This window comes from Antechinus flavipes, chromosome 5 (assembly GCF_016432865.1).
Source record: "Antechinus flavipes isolate AdamAnt ecotype Samford, QLD, Australia chromosome 5, AdamAnt_v2, whole genome shotgun sequence".
NCBI classification, from domain to species: domain Eukaryota; kingdom Metazoa; phylum Chordata; class Mammalia; order Dasyuromorphia; family Dasyuridae; genus Antechinus; species Antechinus flavipes.
This window is the reverse complement of record NC_067402.1, coordinates 292,525,220-292,552,930: the sequence shown is the minus strand read 5'-3', so window position 1 is coordinate 292,552,930 and position 27,711 is coordinate 292,525,220. Positions and strand designations below refer to the sequence as shown.

Here is a 27,711-nt window from a genome sequence, read left to right as displayed (position 1 = left end):
ATGATAATACAATATTAATAGGGAATCAAAGGAGCTCATTGAAGAAGTTTGGGGGGACGGCATGTTGCCGTGGTCAGACATACACTTTAGGTACCTGACTAGAGTTTAGACTGGCATGGGGAGAGACTTGAATGAGCAGGGAAACCAGGTGAGAAGCTGTGAGGTGAACTATGGCATTCTCTGTGAGGGCAGAGGAAGGCATGGATTTGCCAAGATTGCGGGAAGTAGAAGCAACGGGCTTTGGCAGCAGATTGGATGCACATGAGGGATGAGTGAGAGGGAGCACTTGAGAATGAGCCCTGGGTTGCCAGCCGCAGGCACTGGGAGGATGGGAAGGTAGGTAGCAAAAGAAGGCTTGGGAGGAAAGAGACAATATGCTCTGTTGTGGTTCTGTTGAGTTTGAGATGCTTGCCAGGACCTCTAGTTCATGGTCTCCAAGATGCATTTCATGCTGTGTGACTGTTGCTTAGGGATGGATAAAGAAGTTTCTGGGATCTTCTGCATAGAGAGGAGAATTGAGCTCCTGGGGGCTGACAAAGTCACCAAGAGGAAGAGTCTAGACTGAAAAGAAGAGGTTGTAGGACAGAGCCTGTGGGACATTTAGTTGGTGGATTTGACATGGATGAAGAAAAGGAGGAGAAGCAGGGGAGAGCCAGTCACAAAAGCCAGTTACAAAAGAAGATGGGCACCAGTATGCATCAGGATTGTAAGAGCCCTTGGGCTTGACCAAGAAGCTCATTGGGAGCTTCGGAAAGAGCAGTGCCAGCTGGAAACCTTGCAGAGGTTGATATGGGGGAAGATGAAGAGGAGGAAATAAAAGGATGAGCCCTTTAGGGGCTGGCCTAACCATGCCTCCTCCAATTTGGACTGAACCCAAGAGGAAAGATTTCCATGTACTCTTGTAGAACTTCATCTTCTTTGATTCAGCTTAATGCTCTTGCCTGGCTTTTTGGATCTTTTTAGATTCTAATTCTGTCCTTAGATTTAGATGCTGTTCCTTCCAGCTGTAGGTCAAGATGGACATGCAAGCTATGCCTTTTTTATTTTTATTTTATTTTAATCTTTTTCTCTGTTATTATTTTTATATTGCTTTTTTTTGGTTATACATGTACATTCATTTAAAAAAAATGCACATTTTCTTCTGAATTGTGTTGCAAGAGAAAAATCAAAACAACAGGGGAAAACTTTGAGAGAAAAAAAAACAGAAGAAAAAGAAAAATAAGTTTCTACAGTGCTCTCTCTGGATGCAGATGGCATTTTCTATCCAAAGTTTATTGAGATTGTCTTGGATTACTGAACTGCTGAGAAGAATCAAGTCATTCATAGTTGATCATGGCACAATCTTGCTATTATTTTGTACAATATATTTCTGGTTCTGCTTGTTTTGCTCAGCATCAGTTCGTGTAAATCTTTCCAGAGCTTTCAAAAATCAGCTTGTTCATTTTTTATAGAGCAATAATATCCCATTACTTTCACATACCATAACTTATTCAGCCATTCCTCAATTCATGGGCAGCTATGCCTTTTTAAAAAGGCATTAATAACATTTATCACTATTGGGCTAGGCAGAGGTCCCTGGTACTTCCCTTGGAGGTTTCTTGCTGCGTTGTCTCTTTTGGTTTTCCTCATATGAGTCACCAGAAGTGACTGGTGGGCATCTGTTTTACATGACTGAGAAGACTCTTTGTGGCATCTTAATTGCATCTCAATCCTGCCATCCACTAGGAAATCCAGACTGCCAGGATCACGCAGCTTTGGATTTCTACCCCAGGACTGAACTGTCCAGATCTGTGAGTGACTAACAAGTGAGGTCTGTTCTTTCTGTGTCTCAGCATCTGCCAGGAGCCCCAGTACTTGGGACATTTTGTTGTCTGCCCTACCTACTTTGCCCCAAGTTTTCCATTTCTTGCTCTGGGAACAGCAATTAAATTAATACATATGTTGCTATGGGAAAGGATGTGACAATTGCCTCCATATCTCTTCTATGCCTTCTTCCTGGCCACCACTCATAAGTATTATCTCTTCCGTTAGAATGTAAGCTCTTTGATCATAAAGGACAGAAAGGGACCCACATGTGCAAAAACGTTTGTGGCAGCCCTTTTTGTAGTGGCAAAAAACTGGAAACTGAGTGGATGCCCATCCCCCTTGGGAGTTGGAGAATGGCTGAATAAGTTATGATATATGAATGTTATGGAATATTATTGTTCTATAAGAAACTGTCAGCAGGATGATTTCAGAGAGCCTGGAGAGACTTACATGAATTGATGCTGAGTGAAATGAGCAAATCCAAGACATCATTGTACATGGTAACAACAAGATTATATGATGATCACTTCTGATGGATGTGGCTTTCTCCATAATGAGGTGATTCAGGCCAGTTTCAATGATCTTGTGATGGAGAGAGCCATCTGCACCCAGAGAGAGGACTGTGGGGACTGAGTGTGGATCACAACATAGTATTTTCACTCTTTTTGTTGTTGTTCACTTGCATTTTATTTTCTTTCTCATTTCTTTCCTTTTTGATCTGATTTTTCTTGTGCAGCATGATCATTGTGGAAATATGTGTAGAGGAATTGCACATGTTTAACATATATTGGATTGTTTGCCATCTGGGAGAGGTTTTGGGGAAAGGGAGGGAGAACAAAAATTTGGAATATAGGGTTTCGTCAGGGTGAATGTTGAGAATTATTCATATATTTAGAAAATAAAAAGCTTTAATTAAAAAAAATGAAAGCTCTTTGAGGGTAGAGATGGTTTCATCATCCACCCATCTCTCTGTCCATACTTCTGTATCAATCCATCCCTCCGTGCATCTCTCCATGTATCCATTCATTCCTCCATACCCTGAGAAGATAATAGACTTCCCTATTGCTGTTACCTTGTTCATAAACTGCTGCCTTTGTTTCCCCTAAACAAGAGAGTCTACAGCCATTATTTATTGCTCTTCAATTCTTCCTTTGATCCTTCTTGGATGCTCTTTCACCAAAAAGCTTAAGTGGCTACATTATTTCACTGGAGGTCAACTACTTCCTCCTCAGAACATCCAGTGCCCTTCTTGAGCCTCAAATTTGGTTTTTAGCTCTACCCCATGTAGACTTGGCTTCTTGCTTCACTTCCCTTCTGTGTGTGACATTTTTCCACTTTACAATTTCTTCACAAGGATCAATTTCTCCACCTCAGACCCTTTTTTCCCCCTACTGAAATCCCATTTCCATTTTTTTCCCTTTAGAAATAGCAATATTAATAATAATGCTTACAGTGTGCCAGGTACTGTACTGGTTTTTTTTTTTTTTAATTTTAATGCTTTCTTTTCCCCAATTACATATAAAAACAATTTTAACTTTTTTTAAAAAACAATTTTGAATTTCTAAATTGTCTTACTGCCCCTCTTCTCCCTCACTGAGAAGGCAAACTATATGATTAAATTTATACATTTGCAGTCATACAAAACATATTTCCATTTTAGTCATATTGTAAAAGAAAATTGAGACCAAAAAAAGCCCAATAAAATAAAGCAAAAAAAAAAAAAAGTATGCTTCAATTTACATTCAGATTCCATCAGTTCTTTGTTTGGAGGTGGTTAGCATCTTTCCTCATGAGTTCTTTGGAATTATCTTGGATCATTGTATTTGTGAGAAAAGCTAAGTCATTCACAGTTTATCATCATACAATATTGTTAATTAATATATGCAGTGTTCTGGTTCTGCTTACTTTGCTTTGCTTCAGTTCATGTCTTTCCAGGTTTTTCTGAAAGCATCCTGCTCATCATTTCTTATAGCATATCACCATATCACAACTTGTTCAACCATTCTCCAATTGATGGACATATTGTGTCAAGCATTTGACAAATAATTTCTCAATTGATCCTCTCAGGCAGCCTGGGAGGGATGTACTATTATGATTCCCATTTTACAGTTGAAACTGAGAGAAAAATAAAATGACTATCTCAGAAATACTTTTATTCCTGAATACTTTGAATGTGGAGAGAGTTCCTAGTATCCCTTCACCTTCTCCTCTTGGGAAAAAGACCAGCCTACTTGGAACCTAGATGGCAGCCATTTGGCTGTTACCAAAAGACAAATGTGGGAGAAAGTAGGACATTCAGTGCAAATTGCCTTAAAATTATCAGTGCTTCCCACACAGACTGAAGTTCTTTGCCTTGTTTTTTTGAACAATTTAACTTATAAGGACCTTGGATTGACATTTGGAGCTATTTCTTAACTCTTGATGTCCACAGTCTTTCCTTTCCCTTTTCTCACTAAGCTCTTGTTTTGCCAATTTGTTTTTATGACATTTTTTTTTGTCTTGCCATTTACATTCCCCCCACCCCCCAGGATTAAATCTGTATTCTTTGGTGCTCCATTTTTCTCAACTTATTCTCAGGTTTTTTTCCCCTAAGTTTCTCCCTCTTCCAAATTCACTTCTTAGCTTTCTTCAGAAGTCCAAACTTCTTAAGAGTTAATTTTATCGTTTCTTTCTCCTTTTTAAAAGAGATATCTCTTTTTTATATCATCTAGATTTCCCCCAGCATTCTTCCTTTTCTCAGAGAGCCATTCCTTGTAGCAAAAAATTTTTAAAGACAAAAATGAAAAAAAAAAAATCAGCTAAAACAATATCTGTAAAAATAAAAAAAACCCTGACATTATATGTAATTTGCAAAACTTTTTGAGTTCCATATTTTTCTCCCTCCCTCCTTCCTTCCTTCTTCCCCTAGACAGCAAATAATCTAATGTAAATTAAACATGTGCAGTTCTTTAAACATATTTCTACAATTATCATGCTGCACAAGAAAAATCAAAGAGGAAAAAAATGAAAGACAAAAAAAAGCAAGCAAACAACAACAAAGGTGCAAAAACTATGTTGTGATACAGACTCAATACCCACAGTCATGTAAATGTAGATGGCTCTCTCAATCACAAGTCTGTTGGAATTGGCCTGAATCATCTCACTGTTGAAAAGAGCCATGTCCATCATAGTTAATCATTCCATAATCTTGTTGTTGCAATATACAGACATTGTATGTAATATTCCACACTCGTGGACCTCCAACCTCTGAATAAGAGTAGGAAGAGTATCTCTTCTTTGGGGCCAGCTTGTTCTTTGTAATTTTGCAACATTATTTTCAGTTTTTGTTTGTTTGTTTAATTTGTGTGTGTGTGTGTGTGTGTGTGTGTGTGTGATTTTTTTCAGTTTCCATTGTTGTAGTCTTTTCTTTTTAGCTCTGCTGATTTAACTTTATATCAATTCTTCTCTGTGGCAGTTCCCAGCTTCACACATTTACTAGCTGTGTGATCCTGGGCAGATCACTTCATCACTCTATAGATAAACTATTGCCTATATCCATTATAGGATCATAAAGTTTAGACTAACAGCAAGTGGATAACCAGGGTGAGAAGATAATAAGAGAGCAGCTAACTGCTGTGGTTGAGTTCCAAGTCCCCTGTCCCAGAAGTATGACCTTATTGGTAATGAAAGAATCTTTGGAAGTGACTGTAGCTTTGTCAGAGGTTGTCAGAAGGCTGTGGATGATGAAAGCCTGCTATTGGAGAAGAAAGGCAGATGTTACCTTGGGTTTCAACAAGGAGATGACACTCAAGGTCATTGAGCTTGATTTTGTTCTGGACTGCATTTAGAAGTTATTTAAGGGATGACTAGTGAGCCTCTAGAAAAGGGAGCAATGAATGCCATGGGCTGCCTAACTTCACCAAGAATATCAATTCTTCTCTGTGGCAGTTCCCAGCTTCACACATTTACTAGCTGTGTGACCCTGGGCAGATCACTTCATCACTCTATAGATAAACTATTGCTTATATCCATTATAGGATCATAAAGTTTAGACTAACAGCAAGTGGATAACCAGGGTAAGACGATAATAAGAGAGCAGCTAATTGCTGTGCTATTTTGTCAGACTAACTTTTTGTTCTTTTGGGACAGGATTAGTTGGCTCTTAATTCAAGGAATACTCATCGTGAATCTGGTTTTCCTGTTTTTTAGTGGAACATTTGATAAACTCTGTCATGCTCTTCTAGTGAAGAGATTAGAAGAGGTATGGACTGGGTGATAATATGGTGGATAATTAATAACTGAGGAAACAACTTGAATTTTATGATATATTAGTGAAGTAGTCATCCACACTCATTTGTCATTTTAATCCTCACAACAACCCTGGGAAGTAGGATTTACTGTTATTATTTTCTTCTTTAAGATCAGGAAATCGAAGTAAACAGAAACTTACATTTCTGAGACTGGAATATAATTTGGATTTCTTCACATAGATAATTGAGATTGATTTGAAACTGGTAAATGACTGGACTCATAAAAAGAAGCCATGAATTTTAGATATCTATTTGTAAGGATGTTTCCAGTGGAATATACCCTAGGGATTTGCATGTGGCCTTGGGCTGTTTAACATTTGTATCAGTACATTTTATGAAGATGTGATAGTCTGAATATCATATTTGCAGATTACACAGAGCTGGGAAGAGTAGCTACCTTGATAACTATACTATTACATCTTTATAAAATGTACTGATACCAATGCTATTTAGCCCTGGGCCAGGCAAAAATCTCTGGAATATCTCTACTGGGATTTCATGACGATCTTGACAGCTTAGAACACTGGGCCAAATTGAACAAAATAGAATTTAATGAACTTAAAGTATTTCATTTGAATTAAAAAATTCAACTTCATTAGGTCAGAGAAGGATGGCTAGATAGCAGTTTATTTAAAAAATATCATGGGGTCAGTCAGATATGATCTAATGTGCTTTTTGGCTACATTGAAAAGTATGTCTTCTAGGAATTAGGAGATGAGAGCCCTGCTTTACTTCTCCTGGGTCAAAACCTGTGTGGAATCCCATGTTCATTTTTGGACACCGTAGCTTAGGAATTATATTGGCTCTGCCTAGAGGTTTTTCAGAGGGGATCAACCAGATGAAGATGAATCTTGAATTTAAGTCAGTTGAACGAAAAGGGAGTATGTAGTCCCTAGGTATGTAGAGAACACAGGAATCACAGGAGAGAGTGTGTTCAGGTACTTGAAGAAAGCAGAGCAGACTTGTTCTAGAATGGGGAGCAGTATATGGATTGAGGCAAATTGAGATTTGAAGTTAAGAAAGACTTCTTCAAGCTTTCCAGAGGGACAACAAGCTGCTGAAGGAAGTAGTTGGTCCACCGTGCTGGATGTCTTCAAGTGGAGGTAGGGCTACCAATTGTTAGGGAGCTTAATGTGAGATTCTTCTTCAGTTATGGGTTGGATTGGATGCACCTTTAATTTCAAATTATTCTCCATAGAGCACAGTAGCATCAGTCAGTTTTTATGTTTTCTAATAGAAAAAAAAGATCTTGAAGGCAAGTTTTGATGAAGAAGAAATTAGGAAAGTGGATTGTTTCAGGTAGGTCTAGGTATAGTATTGAAGTGTGAAAGGCTTAGGCTACTCAGAGATATCAGGAAGGAGGTTGACTTATGTTACTTAATTTTATACTTAATAACTGCTATTAAAAGAACTAATGAAATAAATATTCAACTCAAGGGGCAGAATCTTACATATTGTCCTCTCCATCTCTCACCCCCTGCCAACCCTTATTGAAATGAGGTAGAATATTTAATAAATAGCAAACAATAACTTTGAGCACAGTCTTCCCCCTTCCAGGGTGATCTTTACCATCTTTGGCCTTGTTTTCTAAAATTTATAAATTAAAAAAATTATAATCTTAATAGAAACAAAAATAATCAAACTCATGAAACTAGGGCAGATTTTTCCCTTAAATCTCATTTTTAACAAATTCCATTCATCAAGCATTTATGACACACCTACTGCGTACAGAACAAGTAGTTATATATGTGCCAGACCCAGAGAACCTGGAAACAGCTCTTTCCATCCTTGGCGCTTAGATGTTCTCTTTAGGGAATAATGGTCTTTGATAGCTAAATTAATAACAATGTAATTTAAGGGAAGAGAAGGTTAATCACTAGGAGAGGCTTTTCGTGGATATTAGCAGATGAGCTGAGGATTCCAATGGGGAAAGTGAGGGAGTGTATTCCAGTCACAGGGACAGCCTGTGCTAAGGTATGGAGGTCAAAGTGAAAAGGCTGAGCTCAGGAAACTAGCAGCACAGAAAATGCTTGAGAAGTGATGGGAGTGAAATGTAAACTCTTCTGCTGAGACCTTGCTCTGAAGGACTGGAACTAAGTTAGATCGTTATTCTGTGCCCTGCAGAAATGGGTGCAGAGAAGGCTCCTTCACTGGCATGGAGCTGGTGTGCCCGCAGACGTAGAAGGGACTATGAAGTCCGGGCCTTCCCATTTCCCTTCACCCCAACTCTCTCACGCTTGAACTCTTCAATCAGATTTTTTTTAACTAAGGCACAATCTCCAAAGTGCTCCACTCCAGGAGCCATGGCCCAGGCCCCATGTGCTTCCCTAAGCACAAGACCTGCTTGGGGGAGGGATTCTGCTACTTCCGGACTCAATAATGGGGCCTCTAAGGGGCGCCAGAGCCCTTGGGGTTCACTAGCTGGGTGATCTTCGTTTGTTCATCTGTAAAATAAGAATGCTCAATGTGCAACTTCCTGGGGTGCTTATGAGGATCCATGAGATCATATTGGTACATGCCTTAAAGCACCCCACAAATATTCCCTCAACTTGTTACTTATCCTATGACTGTGCACATAAGCTACTCTGAACCTCTGTTTCCTCCTTGGGAAGGAAGTGGGGGAGGATAATTGAACTTGGCCTTTATTTCCAAGTAACATTGTGAGCAAAGTCTTTTGTAAATCCCAAAGCACTTTGTAAGTATGATTTCTTATTTCCACAGTTGTCATCATTACATCTTATTAGAGAAATAGGTATCAGACAGAATTTCCCCAGCATTCTAGGGCATCTTCCAAGGCAAAAATATGGAAGCTTATTCTTTTAATTGGTTTTACCTTGACTTTGTTACCATTTTGAGCTTTTGAGTCTCATTGGAGCTTGGAGTAACAGTATTGCTATTAAGCCATTCTCTCCATTGGACATTATATCATACTTGAGCATTTGGCTGTTATTGCTGACTGAAATCCTTTCTGTCAAATGAAAGTTTTTGTAAAATTCTTCCTGGACTGTTTTCTTTTCCTCAGAAGAGTTATGATTTTGTTTTGGAGGCTCCTTGAGACTAATTTCTGCCATTTTCCATTCCTTTTTTTCTGGAGTGTGAGCAAGAATTGGTCTTCAGAGATGGGGAGCTTTCAAAGAGCAAACACACAGAAAACACACAAAATGCCAGCCACATGTGACTGAAGAAAAGCTTGGAGTACAAGCTGGGGGTCTTTGACCCTTTCAGGGACGGTTTGGTCCCAGTTGATTAGATTTGGAGAGAACATGGCTTTTTGACAACAGACAAAGGAAATCTCTATTTTGCTTCTTGAAGCCTTTTCATTTCTTCAGTTCAACAAGCACAGATCAAGGACCTAATTAATGAATTAAGGGCAGACACTGTGGTTAACAGAGGGGTTGCAAAAATAGAACAGTTCCTGTCCACAAGGAACTTCTATTTTAGGGGGGTGGGGGAGGGAGGAGGAAGCAAGATGTTTGGGCAAATGCCGTACAAAGTGACTTCAGAGGAGGTGGGTGCTAGCACCTAGGATGGTCCAGTTGGATTTCCTCTGGGAGCTGAGCTTGGAAGTTAACTTTGCAGTCAGGGTCCTAACAAGTCAGAGGTGGATTGGTGTGGACATGAAAGGGAATAGACTCGGCTGTTCTGTCTGTTGGTGAGCCAGGGGCGACGGAATCATGACAGCATAGTACTGGAAAGGTTCCCTCAGAAGGTTCCTGTACCTGGCTCCTGGGCCGTGTTTCCCTCACACAAGGCATTTGCTGGATGGCTCAGGCATTCTGTTGTTGGCTGTGTTCTAGTGGTCTTCAGGTGTTTGATGTTTTTTTGTTGCAATTCGGTCTGCGTGCATTCTGGGTCTCAGCTTACTCATTTTGCACACAAATTTTGATGAGATAAATGACACCATTTGTCAGGGACAATGACTTTAACAGGATGAGAAGAAACCATTTGCCTCATTTTTCAGACTCACAGAGACATAATTATTTTAAAGAAATGGGTAACATTTACCATTTGGACCCCAGGGAAGGAGATTTCCCGAGCTGCTTGATCTTTGGAAAGATTGGCTAAGAGAAATCCTAGTGGAGTGGAACAGCCAGAGAAGCTGAATATGAATCTCAGCTCAGCCCCTGGCTTACTTTAACCAGAAAAGAGGCTTCGTAGGACTTAAAAGCGACCAAAAAGATACTTCATCACATGATTTAGAAGAAAGGGCTTTGCCAACCTTCAAGTATGACATAAAGATAAGCTTTATTGCTCCTTTCAACCATTTCCAAATAAATCATTCATTTAGTTGCTTGACTAGTCTGCAAGTCAAGTCAAGCAACATTTATTAAATTCCTATTATATGCTAAGTTTTGTGTCAGCCTTAGTCAGATATAAAGGTAAAACAAAACTAATCCTTGCTCTCCAGAAGGTGTCCTGCCTCTTTCTTCTCAAGTGGGGCAGCTTTGGGCCTGTGGCTCTGGTGCTCCCCAGAAAGGAGGGATCCTGTCCTGTATAACACAAGAGCAGTTGATGTTACTTGCCCTCTTTTCCCCACTGTCCAGGCAACCTGGTAACCATGGCTCCATCCCTATTGATGAGTTTCTTTTGGGTCTTCCATCTTTTGAAAGACAGTCTGCCTTTATTCCTCTCTTGGCCCTGTTCCTGATTTTCTCAACTGAAACCTTGCCTGCTTTCATTAGTATGAAAGCATTCCTTCCTTGAGAGCAAGAATTTTCTTTCTTTTTGCTTGTTAGTATATCCCTGGTACTTAGGGCAGTGCCTGATGCATAGTAAAGGCTTAATAAATGCATATTTCATTCAAAATGAGCACAAATAATAATGCTACTAGAAATGTAAAGTGTCACTCAAATACTGGCATGTCAGGCTATGTTTTATTCTGTCAGGAGACATTATTGAGGTGAATAGGGCTATGTTACTGATGGAGCAAATTAAGATATATGATTATAGTTTTGAAAGTTTATTTGTATGTGCTTTCTTATTTTGAGCTATTAGAAAATTACATTTTCTGTTGAAGTCTGAGTGTACCCTACTTAGAGGCCTTTTTTGCTGATTCTGTCTTTTCAAGTTGAAAAGAAAAGTTGAGAGTTTGATCTGAATGCTACTGAAATTTCAGACTGTCTCTCTTGAATTGGTTCTATCTCCACCTGAGCTTGACCACTTTGGGGATTAACTTTAGCTCAAAAAACAAAATTATGCTTTAGGTACAATCCTGAATGGGGCAATAAATAGAACATGACTTCCAAATACAGCATCTGCCTCTGAGTATCATTATTATTTTTATTTTTTCCATTGATCAGAGGAGAAATGAGAAATAAGGTCAGCAGAAAGAAAATTTAAGAACAGTGGTGTTGACCTTTTTGTGCAATACTCCAGAGGGAAAAATGTTTAGCTATGACTCTAGATTCACTTTCCTAGGGTAAGACTGGCCACATTAGGGTCCTAGGGCGCCTCAAGGATACTGTAATGCCATTGGTTCAAGTCTCCATTTCTTCCCACTTTTTTTTTTCCCTTAAAAATGTATTTATTTTTAATGCGCGTTGCTTTATGAACCATGTTGGGAGAGAAAAATTGGAACAAAAGGGAAAAACCATGGAAGAGATAAACAGAAAAAAGAAGTGAACATAACATGTGTTGATTTACATTCAGTCTCCTTAGTTCTTTTTCTGGATGCAGATGGCATGTTCTATTCAAAGTCTATTGGAATTGCCTTGGATCACTGAACCACTGAGAAGAACTAAGGCTTTCATAATTGATCATCTCACATTCCTGCTGTCATTGTGTACAATGTATTCTTGGTTCTGCTTGTTTTCCTCAGTGTCAGTTTGTGTAAGTCTTGCCAGGCCTTTCTAAAATCAGCTAGTTCATTTTTTTATAGAACAATAACATTCTATTACATTCATGTATCACAGCTTATTCGGTCATTTCCCAGTTGATGGGTATCTACTCATTTTCCAATTCTTTGATACACAAAAAGAGCTGCTACAAACATTTTTGTACATGTAGATGCTTTTCCCTTCTTTATGATTTCCTTGGGATACAGTTCCCACTTTACTCACTAGTGATTAGCCTACCAGTTTCATTGTTAAGCCATTAACAATCATAGCTTTAACAGAGCATTATTTACTATGAAAAGAGTGATCACAAATATGTTTCCTCATACCTGGGGCTCACTGGCCCCTTTCTCCTCTCAGTCCCTGGGGAGAGTGGGTTCAGACTTAGAGCAGTTTCTCTAGAGAGGTTCTCAGGCCTGGTAGTGTGTGCTGAGCTGGGTGGATGGACAAGTTTGCCTCTGCTGCTGCTGGCTAGCAGCTCGGTTCTCACTGTTCTATCTCTGGCAAATCCCAGCTTAGTCTCTGGGCCCTTCTCATTCCAAAGGAAACACCTACTAAGTGCTTAGGATACAGAAAGAAGCAATAAACTCCTGGGGCTCTGTGTCACCTCTTGAGTCAAATATAAAATGCTCTGTTTGACTTAATGTCCCTTTCTAGCCTACCCCACTCCTGCCTTCCCAGTCTTCTTACACTCTACTCTCCCCTACAGACTCTTCCATCCAGTGCTATGAATAAGACATTCCATCTCTCAGCTTTTTTCTTGTATTTTAGTTCTTTTGTAGCTTTTGAGTACCTGTTACTTGGCCAGGCTCTTGTCTCACTCTCATCCCTTCTAACTGTAATTAATATTGCTAGAATCACCGATTTGATACACAAAATATATTGTGGATCTGTGGCTCCTTCATGTGGAGCCTGGGAGGGATGAGAGTGCATGACCATGAAAAGCCTAGCACTGGTCATCCCTCCCTTCTGGGTCTGGGATGCCTGGGGAGGTGGGGATCTGTCAGACTTTTAGATTGAGATAGGGAGTGTAGGAGGTGTCACCACAGTAGCTGCGGAGGTAGGTAAGTAGATAACTAGATAGCACTTGCTGTGTGCTAGGCATTGTACTAAGTGCTGGAGATACAAATGTGAGCAAATATGGGGAAGAATATTTAAACACATAAAGGAGATGATCACAGAGGTGGCCCAGAAGTTCTGTGCTGGCCTGATCCTAGCCAGATGAGTAAGGTCAAAGCTGGCCTAGCAAAGTCCTCACTGGTTCCAGGGGCAGAGTCCAACTTTTGGTGGAGAAGGAGGTGGAGGGGTGACCTGATATTGCACCAGTTGTGAGAAGGTCAGATGAGGAGAGACATTGATTTGGGAGAATTTCTGTGAGTCAAAGACTTCATCCATTGGTCTCATCCATTGTTCAGACTGACTTTGCTTTTTTGGGAATGAACCTGGGCTAATCAAATTGCAACCATGTTCTTTTTTTTTTTTTTTTTTTTAATAACTCATGTTCTTAACAAGAGTGTTTTTTATGCCATCATATGTAATAATAATAATAATGCTCCATTACATTCATACACCATAATTTATTCAGCCATTCCCCAACTGATGGGCATCCACTCAATTTCCAGTTCCTTGCCACTATGAAAGGGCTACCACAAACATTTTGCACATTTTGCACGGGTCCTGCTCCCTCCTTTATGATCTCTTTGGGATACAGGCCCAGTAGAGACATTGCTGGATCATATGTACAGTTTGATAATCCTTTGGGCATAGTTCTATATTGCTTTCCAGAATGGTTGAATCAGTTCAGAACTCCACTAACAATGTATTAATGTCCCAGGTTTCTCATATCCTTTCCAATTTTTATTACTGTCTTTTCCTGTCATCTTCGCCAATCTGAGAGGTATGAAGTGGTTTCAGAATTATCTTAATTTGCATTTCTCCACTCAATAACGATTAGAGAATTTTTTCATATGATTAAAAATGGTTTTAATTTCTTTATCTAAAAATTGGCTGTTCATATCCTTTGAACATGTATCAGTTGGGGAATGATTTGTTTTATAAAATTTGCCTGTCTGTATTTTTGACTCATAGAATCACAGAATATCAGAGTTTGAAGGGAGCTCAAAAGCCATCTAGTCCAACCTGTAAGTCCACAAAAATCCCCTCTACAACATGCCTGACAGTGGCTGGGCTACTCTCATTTATCTTTGCAAGGTGGTGGTGAATGAAAGAAGTGTCACAGGATTGGGGAAGAGCAAATGCCCTGCTCTTCCAAAAAGAAAAGCGAATGGAATAGGCCAGTGAGTGTGACTTCAATTCCTTGCCAAATGCTATTAGACGAATGACTAATTCACCCCTAAATCATAAAGTAATCTTGTTGGTTCCACCATGAGTTAGATTGACAGGATAATTTACCTTGTGGCAGAACTAGCTGATAAAAGCATTCTTCCAGACTCACACCTTCTGCTTGTGGAAGGGATTGGGGGGTCGGGGGGAACAACAGATAGACAGATACACACAGAGATAGCTACAGAGACAGAGAGTCAGAAGTGACAGAGAGAAAAAGAGAGAGAGGAGGGAAAGAGAATGAGATTCTCTCTCTCACACACACACACACACACACACAGAGTCAGTCCAGTTTGGTTAGGGAGGTATAAAGCAGGTCTAGTGGCTGGATTCTTTAAGCATAAGCATTTATGATTCTTTTGTCACTGTGGAAGGGTGGACTGTTCTAGGGGTGATTGGCCACGGCTCTGTCCTGGGCCCCAGGCTGCTGTTTAACCTCTTTATCTTTATTGATGACTTGGAGAAAGGTCTGGAGGGTCTGCTCATCAAATTTGCAGATAGCCAGAAGCTGGGAATGAGAGCTGATGCACTGGATAACTTGAGTCAGGGCCCACAATCTCATCTTGACAGGTGAGATCCCTGGACTGCATTGAACAGCATGGAATTGAAGAGGAACAGGTGTAAATAAATGCTTATGGACTTGGGATAAAAACAGTAGATTCACAAGTAAAAGTTGGAGGAGGTGTGACTAGAGAGCAGAGTTTCTGGGCAGGAGGGGTTAGTGGCTTGTGAACTGAGTATGATTCAGTGTGGTCGGATCTTGGGCTGCCCTAAAGTACTGAGGGAAAGAGATGACATTCAATAGTAAATAGTTATTAAGCACCTGCCATGGGCCTGGCACTAGGCCAAGTGCCTTGAATGCAGAAAAGACAGTCCCTGCTGGAAAGAAGCTTATGGTCCATTGGGGGGAGAAGACCCACAAAAGGAGGTTGGAGAGGAAAGGGGAGGCTGGAGAAGTGAGTCTGAGAAGGCCTAGAGGAGGGCAGCCAGAGAGAAGTGAGTTGGGGGAGCTGCGATCTCTTAAGTGGAGGCTGAATTCATGGCCCCACCTGCCAGGCCAGGGGCAGAGGGTGGTGATGAGGGAGGGGCTTACAAGTACTAAGGTCTAATAAGGAGCTGGGGGGGGGGGTCGGTTTCAGGATCCCCAGGTGGTACTCAATGAGAAGTGGGGAGTCCAGGAGTGGCTGCTGAATTCTTATAGGTGCTGATAATAAGGACCTGGAGGGGTAGTCAGGAAGAGATCCTGATGGGGTGCAATCTGGTGAGAAGTGCGGAATGATAATCCCACTGTCTTTTCTGGGGTTAAGTTATACCTAAGAGTTTTGTAGTTAGCTTGTGGTGCCTCAGTGTCCAGGGAAGGGCAGTCATGGTGGGGAAGGGTACCTTGTTCTTGTATTCATATCTTATTGTTCCTTGCAGTCAAAGAAACTAGTGATAATTAGACTGGAGAAGAGAAGGTGGGAGATATGGCAGGTGTCTTCAAAGGCTGTTATATGTAAGAGAGATTAGGTATATCATCCTGATGTCAGGGGCCAGATTAGGAGCAGTGTTTGGAGATACAGTAAGGTAGATGTAGGTTTGATACAACAGAAGTGCTTCCTAACAATTAGAGTGGAAGTGTGGAATGGATGTCTTGGCGGGGGAGGCATCTCAAAAGAGATGATAAATGTAAAGAACTTTGTAAATCTGAAAGCATTAGAGAGATGGTGTGTTCTCTCCCCCTCCCTCCTATCTTTCCCCTCTCTCACCCCTTCATTCCCTCTTTCTCTTGCATTCCCTTTCGCTTGAGTTCTTGAAGCAAGAGCAGGATGACCATTTATTAGCGACATTGTTGATTTTTTTTTAGAGATACCACTTGACCTGAATGGTTCTTAAAGTTCTTTCTGCCTCTGAGATCTTGTGGCTTTATGAAGTGGTCACCCTTCCTTCACTGGAAGATCTCACAGTTAAGGAGAACTCTTTACCTTCCCAGATTTGGAGTTTGACAATAGTTCAACAGTTTATCCTTACGGTTCCTTAGAAGTAGTCGTTCCACCTGTTGTTAAAACTTCTGGGCATGGGGTTTATTTCATTAGTTAAAGATTGCTTGTGTCAAACTTAAATGTTTTTTCCTTTTTGTTTTTCAGTCAAGGAGGTTGGAGAGAAATCTTTCACTGAGTGAATGAATACTCTCACAAAATCACCCAAATGTTCCTTTGCCTGAGGACAGGATTTCATCTTTGAAACAAGAAGTTTCTCCGGAAGGTACGAGAAGTCCCTTAGCCTTCCATGATTAGCTGTCTTGTTGTACATATCTCACCTGCCAGGACCCTGGCATGTCAGGCCCTTGGCAGTGCTGCTGCCTATACCAATGATATTTTGGAAGATTACAGCTAGATTGGTGTCTTTTTGGCCGTGTTGGGCTTGATCCTATGAAACACTGACTATCTTGGAGAGGCAGCAGAGTGTGGTGGCTCCTTGGCCTTGGAAGAATTGCTTTGGATGTCTCGGGTCAGCTAGGACATGGAGCCACTTCACTCTCCTGAGCTCCCCTTCCTCAACCTTGTTTTGCCGAATTCATGGTGCTGTTCAGAGGAAAGTACTCGGCAAGTCTTAAAGTGCTTCAGGAGGAGGAATCAGGGCTATTTACCTCACTCAGTGTTGTTTAGTCCAGTTTGTGAATTTGACTTATGGCTTATTATTGTAGGTATCTGAAAACCCTGATTAATAATTAAAGATATGTTGGTAAACTGAGGTGAGGCTGAGGCAGCTTCTGGCTGGGCAAGCTTCAAAGCAGCCTGGGTGGTGTTCTAGTGGGGCATTTGGAATCATAGGCCTTTTTCTCCTTTATTTTTTCCCCCTACCCAAACAATTAATTTCCAGGAAGGTAGAACCAGAAAGTTAGTTAAACAACATTCATTTATTAAGATGGGTATGCAAAGGAGAAGCAAAAACAACCCTTGTCCTCTAGGAGCTTACACTCTAATGGGAGAGGCGCCATGTGCATACCTTTGTACATGCAAGACACTTAGGGAGAGTAGATAACAGGTAATTTCAGAGAAAAGAGGTGCTTCTAACATTGAAGGGCCTGGGAAAAGCTTCTTGTGTGTCATATATGGCATTTGGGCCAGATTTTGAAGGAAGGAGGCAGAGTGAATGATAGAACTCTAGGCATGGGGTCCACAGGGCAGAGGTGAGAAAAGGATGGGAGGAGAGAAAAGGATAATGCTTATGTTACCACGGGAGGCTCATGGAAAGCTCATGGACCTGAATTGGTGTGGACTTGGGCAATGAGGAATCTATTATCACCTCATTTTTGAGCTTAGACCAGATCTTATTTGGCTATTTGTGACCTGCCTACTTGCTTCATTCTATATCAGTTTAGTCTTGCTAGTTTTCTCTGAGACCTTCCCTTTCATCATTTCTTAGTACCAAAAGTATTCCGTCAGAAACATCACCAGGATTTGTTCTGCCATTTCTCATTTAGTAGCAACTCCTTAGTTTGTTTTTGTTTTTGCCATTGCAAAAAGAACTATAAATGTTTTTTAATATCCTGAATTTGTTTTGCTTAGAACTAATCTTTTTATTAATCTACCCTCCCTTTTATTTTATCCTTTTCCCTTCTTCTCTTTCATGCCTATTTGCTTTTTGAGTGAAATGTATTTCTATATCCAACTATTTGTGTGCATTTTTCCCTTTTGTGACCAATTCAGATGAGTTTCAATTCAGATGAGTTTCAATGTTGCCTGTTCTCCCTACCAGCTTCTCCTTGTTTATATGCTTCTTGTTTTGCATTCTGTTTATGTGAGATAATTTTCTCCTTTTTCTTTTTCTCTCATTCTCCAGTATGTACCTCTTCCCTTCCCTTTCTGTTCTTTTAAGATCACAAAAACATAAGATCCTCTAACTGATCTTTATGTGTAATTCTTGATGAGAAGGTTCTAAGAAGACACACATATCATTTCTTCTTATGAGGATGTAAACAATTTATTCTTGATTAATCTCTTATGATTGTATACTTATGTTTACCTTTTTATGTTTCTCTTGACTCCTGTAGATTATTTCAAAGTTTTTATATGATTCTCATCTTTTTATTGGGGTTGCTTGGAAGATCCTCTATTTCAATAGAGACCCATTTCCCCTCTCTACGGGATTATACTCAGTTTTTTTTTGAGGAAGTTATTCTTGATTGTAAGCTATATCTTTTGCTTTTCTGAAATACTATATCCCAAGCTCTCTGTTCTTTTATAGTGGTAGCTGCTTAAAAATACCTAGCTCCTTGATTGAATTCTTTCTAGCTGTTGGCAATGTTTTTTTTTTTTTTTACCTAGAAACTCTGAATTTTGATTATGTTCCTGATAGTTTTCATTCTGGGGATCCTTTAGGAGGGGATCGATAAATTCTATTTTTATGGTGCATTTTGATTCTAAGAGATGTGGGCAGTTTTATGATTTCTTAAACTACAATACTGTCCCCTTCCCCAGTTCTAATTCAGGCTGGAAAAGTGATTCACTGTGAGCTACTTTTAATTGAATTTTCCTATCACAGTTTGTTCTGATGAATTTTTTAGATCTGTTTGAAGATGGCAGTGGGGAATGAGGAAGGAGACTCTCTACTGCTTTCTACTACTATTCCATTTTGGCTTCTGGATAAATCTTTGGTTGTTTGATTAATATAGCATTGAATCTGTAAATCAATTTAGGTAGTGTTATCATTTTTATTATTGTCATGAGTCAGTCATAAACAATCTTTCCAATTATTTGTCTTTTTTTCCTGCATTGTAGTTATATTCATAAAATTGTTGCATTTGTCTTGGTAAATAAATCCAAGCAATTTATATAGCTTATAGGGTCTTTTTTTGGGGGGGGGTTACTTAAGAATGACTTATTTTTTAACATTTACTTGAAAAATATTGAGTTCCAAATTCTCTTCCTTACTCCCTTCTTTCTCTTCACTTCCCATAGAGAAAGCAAGAAATATGTTGTAGGTTATACATGTAAAATCATGCAAAATATATTTCTGCATGAGTCATGTTGCAAAAATAAAACAACGAAAAGCAAAAACATAAAGAAAATGAAAAAGCATGCATTAGTTTGTAACTAGAGAGTCACAGCTCTGTCTCTGGAGATGGAGAACATTTTTCATTACAGGTTCTTAGAATTGTCTTGAATCAGAATTGTCTTGATTTGAGCAATTAAATCTTTCACATTTGAGTATTATTACAATATTACTGTTACTGCATACGATATTCTCTTGATTCTTCTCACTTCACTTTGTATCAATTCATGTGAATCTTCCCAGATTTTTCTGGAACCATTCTGCTCATCATTTTTTATAACACAATAATATTCCATTACACTCATGTACCACAACTTGTTCAGCCATTTCTTAATTGATGGGCATTCCCTCAACTTCCAAGTCTTTGCCACCACAGAAAGAATTGCTTTATTTTTTTACATGTAGGTCCTTCCTCTCTCCCCCCCACCCCCCTGTTTTTATTTGATCCCTTGGGGAGGTAGACCTACTAGTAGTGTTGCTGGCTCTAAGGGTATGCATAGTTTTATAACCCTTTGGGCACAGTTCCAAATTGTTTTCCAGAGTGGTTAGACCAGTTTACATCTCTACCAATAAGGTAAGTATTTTTCCTCATCTCCTCCAGCATTTCTTCTTTTCCTTTTCTGTCATATTAGTCAATCTGATGGATATGAGATAGTGCCTTAGAGTTATTTTAATTTGCATTTCTCTAATCAATAACAATTTAGAGCATTTTTCATGTGATTTCATCTGAAAACTGCCTATTCATAGCCTTTGATCAATTATCAATTGAGAAATGGCTCTTATTTTTACAAATTTGGCTCTCTTCTCCAAGATGTTTGAGAAATGAAGCCTTTATTAGAGAAATTTGCTGTATAAATTTATCCCAGTTTCTTGCTTTCCTTCTGATTTTAGCTGCATTGGTTTTGTTAGTGCAAAATGTTTTTCATTCTGTTTATTCAAAATTATGGCAGCTGGTGGTGCAGTGCAGTTAAGAGAGCACAGTGCTTGTATATGTGTATGTACTTAAGAAGGTAAGGTCCTTGAGGGTTGGGGCTGTTCATGTTTGTGTCCACATGCCTGCTATCATAGTTTATGATAGAGGAGACATTGTAACAAAGGCTTTTGATTAGTTGATTGATGAGGGATTGGGAAGTGGTATCCAGGGAAAAGTGGTGTGGTCCAGACAATCCTGTGAGAGAGAATCACAGGGATTCGGAATTCCAGAGATTCTGAGTGGAGCACTCAGTTGTGATCGTCATCTGACTGCCTAAATCTTCTGGCTCCAAATCTCACAAATCCTCATCTATTTCCTGGGCAGAAATGCATAAGGCGGCTGTAGAAAGATTAGTTGGGGCCAGGCTGGTTTTAGCAGTTTGTACTTTGTATCAATGGTGTATAGAGAGCCCCTGGGGTATATTGAAGAGGAAGAGAGATGGCATGGTATAACCCACTCTGTAGGGATCTCTGCCAGGAAGGATGATGAGGAGAACCTGAGGTTCTTTAGTGCCCCTGGAAAGCAGGATGCTGACAGGAGAGAAGTTCTCAAGGGAGGAAAGACAGTTGTGAACCTACAGGGTTGAGGCCTTAGAAATAAAGAAATTATGAAGAGGAATGAGTTTGGGGTCAAAAAAAAATGAGTTCTCTTTTGGACATCTGTGTCCACTTTCTGCTTCCTAAGCCCCTTGTCATTCTTTTAAACCACCTCCATTGTGTCCTGCAGAATTCTGACTTTGTTGGAACTCTCATTTTCTTACAGTCACAGACACCTGACTCTACTGTGAAGATCCTTTTTAGTGTGAAATGAATTTTTGTGTCTCTGGACACACGAGGCCAGGAGGACTGCCACTTCTAGATTGTTAGGGATGGTGGGATACTAAGACCCTGCTCATCCAAATTTAATGTTGGGATAAAATGAGGCACTTTTAGTCAAGAATGATACAGTGATGTTTAGGTTCCATAGACTCTCTCCTCCTTTTTTTTCTATTTGGAAGCATGTCTTGTCAGCAGGACAGAGTGTGGTGACTCTTCTGGTCTTCAGACATACACTGAATCAGAGGAGAAATATGGGGGAAATTTAGGTGCTTGCCAGATGTCTCTATGTGGACGTCCTTTGAGAATGTTGGATTTGCTATCCCAAAGTCTGAGATGCTCTTGGGATTGAAAGAGTGAGCTTTTTGTTTCACGAGAGAAGAGGGGTTATATATAGTTAGCTCCCATTACCAAATTTCCTATTAATCATGTTGTACCCTATGCCTCAACTCTGAAATTAGTCATGTTGCCCCTTATCCCATGGTGTCATCTACTCTGTTCTCATCTTTGTTTTATTTTCTCCAAAACCTATATAAAAGAAGAGGAGTCCTTTTGCCCAGATCTTTGGCATTAATGGAGCCAAAATCCATTGACTCATTTATTGAGAAGGCAGTATGGCCCTTCTAATAAACATTTCTAATAAAAATTAAAAATATATATATATTTTGTTTAGAGATTTGCCTCAGCTTACCCTTTTGTTAAATTATAATTGTAACACCTTTCCCCACCCACTTCCATATCCACTCAGTTGCTAAATCTTGGCAATTCTATCTCTTCAATATCTCTCACCTCAATTTTCTCCCTCAGATTCACACCACAATCACCCTAGTCCAAACTCTTATTGCTTCTTTTCTGGACTAATGAGATAGCCTCCTGATCATTCTCTTTACCTCAAGTCTCTCCATTTTTAAGTCTTTTTCCATGGAGCTGTTAAACGTATTATACACATATGTGTATATATGTATGTGTGTGTATTGCAGATCTGACTATCACTCCTCTGCTCAGGAGTCTTCAGTTGCCTCTCCCCATGCCCCCACCCCATTCCTTTAGACTAAACCATAAATTCTGTTTAGTATTTAAAGCACTTCCCAGTTTGGTTCCAGTCTGTCTTTCCTGGCTGATCACATGTTAATCTCCTTCTTCCCCGGGTGGGAGTCGCCAGTGTGCCAGCCTTGTTATAAGGATGGAGACTTTAGAGAAAACAGACAGATGGAGGGCCCAAAAATGATGACTTTGGCTGTATGATGAACTTCTTATTCTCTCTAGCTGCCTCTTTCTGATGCATAATAATTAAGGATATCCGGTCTTGACCTTTTTTTACAATTTCTTCTTGACTTGCCCATTTTTTCATTTGCATCCATTCCAAATCAAGGGCATCTTGTTACCAAGAAGAAGGTCTTGCTTCTCATCAGAGAGAGGGACCTAGAGCACTATAAAGTCTGGCTGGGCGACCTGGGGTTTATAAGGCTGTATTGTAGCCATGCTTCCTTTATTCTCTCTGGGCTTCTTTGGCTTGAGGGCTTCCTTCAGGCTACAACAACTTTCAGCATCCCAGTGGTCTCAGAGGACCAGACTTGTTTAATGGGCTTTTAGCTCCTTGTCCAGTGTAAAATAGATGCATTCAAGTTGACATTCTAATGCTCGCCTTTCCTCTGGTTAGGTTGATAACTTTTTGCCTTCTTTAGCAGGCATCAAGAATCTTAGATCATTATTCTGAAAAGTAAATAGAATTGAATTGTAACCAGTCAATTTCTAGGCTTCTTTAGGGTTCTGATTCTCTCTTAGCAACAGTCTCCACCACCAGAATGTTCTTTTTGAAAAGACTCTTACCTGGAACTATATGACTCCAGTGCCAACATTTCTCTATGAAAAATCCCTTCTGGGAGATGCTTAACGTAACCTTAAAAAGCAAGTAATCAAAGCAGGACTTGGAGGCCTCTACATCTGTCTGTTTTATGAAAGGCTAGAAAATGTTGGTGACACCTTAGACTGCTGGAGGTGTTTAGAGAATGTGAGGAGAATCCTTTGGAAGCATTAGTATCATTTCAGGTATGTTGGAGATATCTTTCCCGTTGCTGGGCACAAATGACCAAAAGCCAGTTAATAATGTTACTCAGAAACAGTTGTTTGGCAGTGCTTCCTTTTGTTGATCGTGAGAAAAGATCCTCACTCTTTCTAGCATAAGCACCAAGTTGCTGGAATTTCTGGTTAGAGTAGAATGAAGGATTAATCATAATGAACAGGACTGCTCATCCAAGTAATGAGAGGTGAACACAATGCTTTGATTGAATGAATTTGATTCTCCGAGACGTCTCCTAGGTATTTAATTAACGTGAGCACAAGACAAATGATAGACTTAGGCTGATAGAAATATTTGACAGGAGTGAAAGGATAGTCAGCATGTATCCTCCAGAAGATTCTGTATTCTAGCGGGATCTTGTCAAATTCATGGGCAATGAAATGGGTCTTTGGCTAGATGTAGAACAATGACTTCCAAGAGGCTGACTTGTTTAGTTACGGCATTGCTTAATATAAGAAGACTGTTTTTGTCTGGAGCTTGGAAATCTTTTTGTTACAAAAATTATAGTTCAACAAAACTCACCAATTTGTACTAATTGGTGTTAAAGATGAATACAAATTAGTGACAAGTATAAATCATAGATTATTTGAAAGGAATTATAGGTTGAATTTTAGTAGTTATAGTAGCTGAGAGTACAGTAGCAAAAGTTTACACATAGAGAACCCATTCTGATGAATAGAAACTCATTTAAAACTAATGTGTTAATTCTCAGACAGGGTTTGAGACTAATCATAAATTCCTTGCTTGCTCTTTTTAAGCATGAATTTCAAGCCCCTGAAACAAAGCGTCATGTTACATGTTGCTAATGTTGTCCTGTTACTGTTTTAAGCTTGGGAATGAGAGACTGCAAGAAGTTTGGAAATCTTAAGTTGTTTATTTCAGGCCTCAGCAGCATGTGTTCTTTCAGCAAACTGGACTTTTGCTAAATGAGATGTACTTATATTTTCATTTTTATTTAAATGGGTCGTTTGTTTCAACAGGAAGAAGCCATTTTGTTTCATCTTTGTTTAGAAATGTTGGAGAAGTGCTAATAATTTTCCTTTAAATTTTGACTGGAAAATTATCATGGGACTTCAATATATTTGAAATTTAATTTAATATTCCTGCCACTTTGGATGGGTTAAAACAAAGTCTGTTCATTAAATTTTATCAGTAAGAACCATCCCCAAAATGGAATGGGTAACCTGCTGGTTCACTGACAGTGTTCTAGATGAGGCTTGGAGGGGGCAATTATTATACGACTACAATAGTGCTCTGTACACCAGCATGAGAATCTGGAATAATCTGGATGAGTTGGGAAGGACCCAAAATGCCTTTATGTACTCTGGAAAGCTCTGTGATTTCTACCTTGGATCAGATTGAAAATCTGTATCTTCCTATTCTGATGGAAATGCTCTTTAAGAGAAGATATGATGGATGTCTTCCTCCTGTCCTTTTTTCCTTTTCTTAATTTTGGAGACACCACCAGGGTTATCAGCCTGTTGTCTGTCCCTTTTTTGAGAGTCAAAGTAAATTGATTTTACCCTCACAGATGATGTATAAGTGCTAAAGGCTTCCAGGAGGTTATCAGCAAATACAGACACATCTTGAAAGGAATCCAATAGTCTATTATCTCCTCTTGCAAGGCAAAGACATTGGAAATGTCTGAACAAATGGTCTTCATTTCCATTCCCCTCAGACCTGCACTTTCTAAATATCTCATGACAATTGCAGAATTGCCAAGGTACAAATCTCAGGAAAATCTTGGTTTAAGATCTGCCTCTGACTTGTATGAGATGCCTCTGACCCCAACTATTTCCCCATTCACTTCATTCCTCACTATCCCCAGGGAACTCAGACTCAAGAGTATAAATCAGCTATTTCTCTCAATGGTCACAGGTCTGGTTCAGAGAAAACTATTTTCAATAAAGTCTTCTAAGCCTCTTCTGGCACACAAGTTGCCCTTGTTAAAAGATGGTCACTCAATACCCACAATGTATCTTTCCTTTGCCTTTTGGATTATTGTAATTTTTGGTGTTTTGAGATTTTAGTATTCCATTGTGAACAACCATAATATGTGACCAAATAATAATTTGCAATCATTTAAAAGACTGAATTATCCAAATTCAGGACAGGCTGATTACATCTTCTTCCTCAATTCTGAGCTTTTTCTTTAGCACTTTTTTTTTTTTAAAGATAGTTATTAATAGATTAATTTACCAGGACAGATTTGGTTTTTTCTTCTTTGTTTTCCTAATGTAGAGGATTAAACTATTCTGTTTTAACAGTACTGTGGATTTCTCTGGGGAGACTGGATAGTTACAAGATTTGAGGCAATTGGTACTGCATGCAGTACTTTCACAGAATGACTTGAAGTAGGGACCCATTGTGTAATAAATGTCTTGGAGGAAGTATAAATTGTAAAAGTGAGTGATTGAGTAGGGGAAAAAAGACATGGAAATTATATTGCACCCACTAAAAAGGAGTCAACGATGGGAAATTTTCAGGCTTCCAAAAGGAAGAACAAGTTTGGAATCACATTTTCTCCTTGCCTCAGAATCTTCATCTCCATTTAGCTTCCTCCCTTTTTTTTTATTAGCCTCTTGGCTTTTGGGGCTGTTTCTTATTCCAGATCAAGCCTTAGAGGATCTTGACTCTCCCTTTTGATTCTGCTAACTCTATATCCAGTCTGGTCCCTTTACTCAAATTAGTTGGGCTAAAATTAGTTCAAGTAGCTACTGTTTCCCAGCTGGAAAAGGGCCGGTGCTATTTTGGCACCAGCAGTTTAGAAGCAGGTTTGGGCATGAGCCTGGAGGTGACAGAGCAAGCCAGATTGCTAGAGATCACCTCTAGCTTTGGAGTTTTAATATTAGGTGCTGAACATTATATGAGGAGGGCAGTTCCAAGGGTGTGAGAGTCAAAGACTAAATTAACTATGGAAATTAGTCATAGATTCAGAAGTAGTCTTTAGTTTCTTTTTTGAAATTAGCTTGAAATATTGTAGCCCCTGCAGTTGGGGAGAATATAACTTTAGACTGGGTGACAGACAAGTGTGGGGATCAGATCTAAGATGATTTTTATACAGATAAAGTTCAGGATAAGGAAGGGAGAATGGTACAAAATATCTGCAAGTAGTTGGCAAGTAGTCAAGCCAACAAGCATTTATTAAGTGCCAGTTGTATGCCAGATACTATGCTAAGGGCTGGGGATGCCAACAAAAACAAAACCTTAGTCCCTATCTTTGAGGTAATCTCAGAACGAAGACATTAGCATTGAGGGGGAGAAGAATGGGAGAGCCAGGAGATAGAGGCAAAGGAAGAAAATTTTAAGCACAGGGAATAACCACTGGAAATACTTGCAAGGGAGTGTATTGTGGGAAGAATATCAAGAAGGCCAGTGTCATTGGACTTCAGACTGCAGGAGTGGGGTGAGGAGGAAGAAGGCCAGAAAGGGAGAAAGGCATCTGATTATTAAGTGCTTTAAGAGTCAAATAGAGCCTTTCATGTTTGATCCTGCAGATAATAAGTAGTCCCTGGAGTTTATTGAAACAGAGTGAGAGTGTGTGCATATGCATGTGTATGTGTGCGTGCATGTGCTTGTATGTGTGTGTGTGTGTGTATGTGCATGTGCATGTGTGCATAGGAGGTGGTGGGTTAGGCTTCTGCCTTAGAGGAAGATCACTTTGATGGATGAATGGAAGATTGAGCCGGGAGAGCCTCTCCATTAGCCTTGCTGTGAGGTGAAAGAGGTGGTTATAGTGTTGGAGGAGAAAAAGGGGCCACATGCGAGAGAGTGTCAGGAATCAACAGGACACGGCAATTGATTGGATCTGGGGGAGGTGAAAGATGGGGGGCTGCGGGTCCCACCCATCTGGAGGGTGTTGGGCCAATCCATAGAAGGAAAGAAGCTAAGACTGAAGGGTTTGGAGGGAAAAGAATGGATTCCATTTTGGATGTGTTCAGTTGATGCTCTCTGCAAGACATCTGGTAGGGAAGTTGGCTGTGTGAAACTTCAGGAGGTCAGGAGAGAAGCTGGGGTGAGCAGCATCTGCACACAGTAATAGTGAGATCACCCAGAAAAATAAGATAAAGGGAGAAGGGATAAGAATTCTTGGGTGGACCTAGGATCTGAGGGCAGGATCTAAATGTGGAGACTCAGCAAGAAGACAGAATGTAGGGAGAAGGAAAATCAAGAGTGAATCAAGAGAGAGTGATCTGCACAGAGGGTCAGATAAATGAGGACTGAAAATGAGTCATTAGCTTTTGATTAAGTGATGCTTGATAACTTTGAGTTGAATGAGGAGATTGGAAACCAGAGTACAAAAAGTTCAGTAGAGAATGAAAGGAAGTTTACAGAGGCATCATCAGTTAGAGATTTCCTCAAGAAGTGTAGCCACAAGAAGAAGAGAGATGGGGTAGAGGGAGTCAGGGACAGTTGTTTGAGGATGGAGCAGGACATGGGTGTGTTTGTGGACAATAAGAAAGCAGCCCATACACGGGGCTGGAGAAGATGGAACGGGATTGCTTATGCATGGAGAGGGGTTGTCTTGGGAAAG

At 39.8% G+C, this 27,711-nt stretch overlaps 1 protein-coding gene across 3 annotated transcripts in view; it reads left to right on the top strand.

Moving 5' to 3' along the window:
• Nucleotides 1-27,711, top strand: part of PPP6R2 (protein phosphatase 6 regulatory subunit 2) — a 112,832-nt gene that overhangs the window by 9,811 nt on the left and 75,310 nt on the right. For all 3 annotated transcript variants that reach the window (XM_051962600.1, XM_051962598.1, XM_051962599.1), the window contains exon 2: nucleotides 16,399-16,516. The gene's annotated coding sequence lies outside the window, so the exon portion shown is untranslated. The remainder of the gene's footprint in view (nucleotides 1-16,398; nucleotides 16,517-27,711) is intronic.